Genomic DNA, 3,607 nt, shown 5'->3' with positions numbered 1-3,607 from the left:
CACTCACCTCGCGCCAGCGCCCGCCCGCCCACTCCCTCCCTCAAGCTGGAACCCGCCTCCCCCTCATGGGGCTTTTCCCGCAGCCCGTGGGTCAGGGGGCGCCGGACCCAGCGTGCCTAGCGCCAGGCTGGTCTGAGTGCCCGGCCGGGCCGCGGCTTCCCCTTCAGGCTTGGCGGGGTGCGGAGCCCGGCCCAGCTCGCAGCGGTGTTGCGAGCCCCGCCTGGCGCCCGCGACGTATGATCAGCGCCAGGCCCTGGCGAGTCCCTCCCCCCCAGGCCTGGCGCGTGCCGAGCTCCCGGCCCCGCTGTAGATAAGCCCCGGGCAGCCCCTCGCGCAAAGGCGGGGGGCCCTCCCCAAAGCCCTGTCCGGGGGGAGCCCGGCCCGCGAGCGCTCCTCAGAGTCCCGCGCTGTTGCCATTGCTGGCGGGCGGGTGCTTCCCGGGTCCCGCCCCGCTGGCAGGCAGCGCGGAGAGCCCGCGGGCTGTCGCAACCCACGAGAGCCCAGTGCTGCCTTAGCTACGTGCATGGCCCCCGTCAGCTGAGCGCCTCCCAATGTCACTAGTCTCACTTCATAGATGGGGAACCCAGGCACAGAGGGGCTACGTGACTTGCACAAGGGAGCCCGTGCAAATCAGAGGTCTCCTGAGTATGGAGCAAAGCATTGGCCCATGCGTCCTCCTCAAGGACTGAATGCCTTATTAGTCCCCGGATTATCTTGGGTGAAAATCAGGGATACGTTTCCACCGTGATGCAGTCTTAGACATAGATAGTCCTTCAGTGAGGGATTGTTGCCTACCTTACATTTTGTATTGGACAGTCTAATTGTAAGTGTCCGGAACAATGTGACTTCCTGAACTTCTGTTAAGAGACTCCCCCAGTCTTTCAGCATAATTTTTCGCTTTCCTAATTTCATCCCATTACTTCTACATGCAGGGGCGGATCTAGACATTTTGCTGCCCCAAGCACGGTGGCATGCCGCGGGGGGCGCTCTGCTGGTCGCCGGTCCTGCGGCTCCGGTGGACCTCCCGCAGGCGTGCCTGCGAAGGGTCCACTGGTCCTGCGGTCCGTGGGTCCCACGGCTTCAGTGGACCTCCCGGAGCCGCGGGACCAGCAGACCCTCCGCAGGCATGCCTGCGGGAGGTCCACCGGAGCCGCCTGCCGCCCTCCCGACAACCGGCAGAGCGCCCCCCCGCAGGATACCGCCCCAAGCACGCGCTTGGCGTGCTGGGGCCTGGACCCGCCCCTGTCTACATGTATCCCCCTTAGTTCTCTCTTAGTGGCCATGGAATAGGGTGACCAGACAGCAAGTGTGAAAAATCAGGACGGGGGTGGGGGGTAATTTGTGCCTATATAAGACAAAGCCCCAAATATCGGGACTGTCCCTATAAAATCGGGACATTTGGTCACCCTACCATGGAATAACTTTATTTATGCTTCTTTTTATGAACCAATCCCTCCAGCTCCCTAGTCATTTTTGTTGATTTCTCTAAATTTCCTCCAGTTTTGTCAATATCTTTTTGGTAATTTGTTCTTCAAAAAAATACTCTATTTCAGGTATGATCACATTAGAGCTGTAGCTTACCTTGCTGTGAAATGATTACCCTGTGCATTTTTACTGGCCTTTCTACAGCTGTGTCCTTTTGCAAACTTGTATCTAATTTGCTCTTATTTTCTATCTTTTTTCCAAGTTTTTTCTTTCTTTTAGATAGGGTTTTGGATTATTAGTCCCCAGGTGTGTTAGTCTGCATTTTTTTTTAAATTAAATCTCACGTTGTTGGTTTATTTCTATATATTTACCCTCTTTAAGGGCCTGACCCAAAGGCCACTGAAGTCAATGTCAAAGTGGATTAAGTGGGGTTTGATTCAGACCTTAGGTTCCTTTTCATTATTTTCTCTGTGATCACTAGTATTCACAGTTCCTTCCACCTCAGTATCATCTGTGACATCATTCTCTTTACTCTCTCCTCCAGATCATTAATGAGGGTATTAAATAAGACTGGACCCAACACTGACTTGTTAAAATCCTCCCCATAGCTCAATACATTGCTATTACCCTTTGTTTATAGTCCTTCAGCCATTTTTCAGTCCACATGACAGAGTTCCTATTCAAGCCAATTTGAAATAATTTCAAGAGTGATTCATAAGACCGTATCACATGCTTTAGTAAAAGTCAAATATAGTGCATCTACTTCATCCACTAGCTATGGGATAGATCAGGGTTGGCAACCTTTCAGAACTGGTGTGCCAAGTCTTCATTTATTCACTCCGATTTAAGGTTTCATGTGCCAGTAATACAGTTTAATATTTTTATAAGGTCTCTTTCTACAAGTCTATAATATATAACTAAACTATTGTTGTATGTAAAGTAAATAAGGTTTTTAAAATGTTTAAGAAGCTTCATTTAAAATTAAATTAAAATGCAGAGGCCCCCGGACTAGTGGCCAGGACCCTGGCAGTGTGAGTTCCGCCTTCGGCATGCGTGCCATAGGTTGCCTACCCCTGGGCTAGATTGTGACTTAAAATATGCACTAGCACAGGGGCATGAGGGGGAGACTCCCCTTTCATCCTGCAGAAGCTACCTGGAACTTAAGTGTGCAAAAGTAAACAGGTGTTGTGGTGCCCATTTACTCATTCTTTGGAGTGAGTGGGCAGAGAAGAATAGGGAATATTGGAGCCTTGAGTCTGCCTCCCCATGTGCTGGCCAGCACATCCGAGCCAGTGAGGGATAAGGAAGTGTTATAATATGCTGCTGGCATAGGCTACCAGTAGATTACTACTCTTGTGCAAGAGGGGAACCAAGAGAAAGTGGTGCTTCCAAGAGATATCTCTGAGTCACCTTTCCTCCTGAGGCTGCTTCTGGAGTCATGCAGTTTATGCACTGACGCTCGCCCAGGACTGTGTCTGAAAGTACAATCTAGCTCTTTAGGTCTGGAGGTTCCACCACCCTTACTCATGCTGTCTGATAGGCCCACTGAAATCATTTCTACTACTTGCAGAGTCTGGCACTTCACACCATAAGGGTAGCAGAATCTGGCCCTAAATAAGGCCATGTCTACATTATGGGTGCTTTAGTGGCCTAGGGCTTGTCTACACTTGAAACACTACAGCAGCACAGCTGCAGTGCTTCACTGTCGACACTACCATCTACACCAGTGGGAGGGGTTCTCTCATCAGCATAAGTAATCAACTTCCCCGAGAGGTGGTACGCTGAGTTGACAGAATTCTGTCTACACCAGGGTTTAAGTCGGCTTAACTATGTCGCTCAGGGTGTGGATTTTTCATATCCCTGAGATACATAGGTCAATTTAACTTTTTAGTGTAGACCAGGCCATACATAGTTACAGTGCCATAGCTATGCCTTGGTAACCCCATGCAAACTGCAGCGATGGAAGGGATTTTTCCATCATTGTAGGAACTCAACCTTCCTGAATGAAGGTAGGTAGGACAACGGAAGCATTCTTCCATCCACCTAACTGCGTCTACATTGAGGGTTAGGTGATGGGTTTTTCACATCCCTGAGCACTGTAGTTATGTTGGCCTAAGTTGCAAGCATAGACCAGGCCTAATACTGTTGTGGGCTGGGCAGAACATTATTGAAACTGATGCGT

Source organism: Mauremys mutica, chromosome 8 (genome assembly GCF_020497125.1).
Source record: "Mauremys mutica isolate MM-2020 ecotype Southern chromosome 8, ASM2049712v1, whole genome shotgun sequence".
In the NCBI taxonomy this organism is placed as follows: domain Eukaryota; kingdom Metazoa; phylum Chordata; order Testudines; family Geoemydidae; genus Mauremys; species Mauremys mutica.
Note: the sequence above shows the minus strand (reverse complement) of the source record.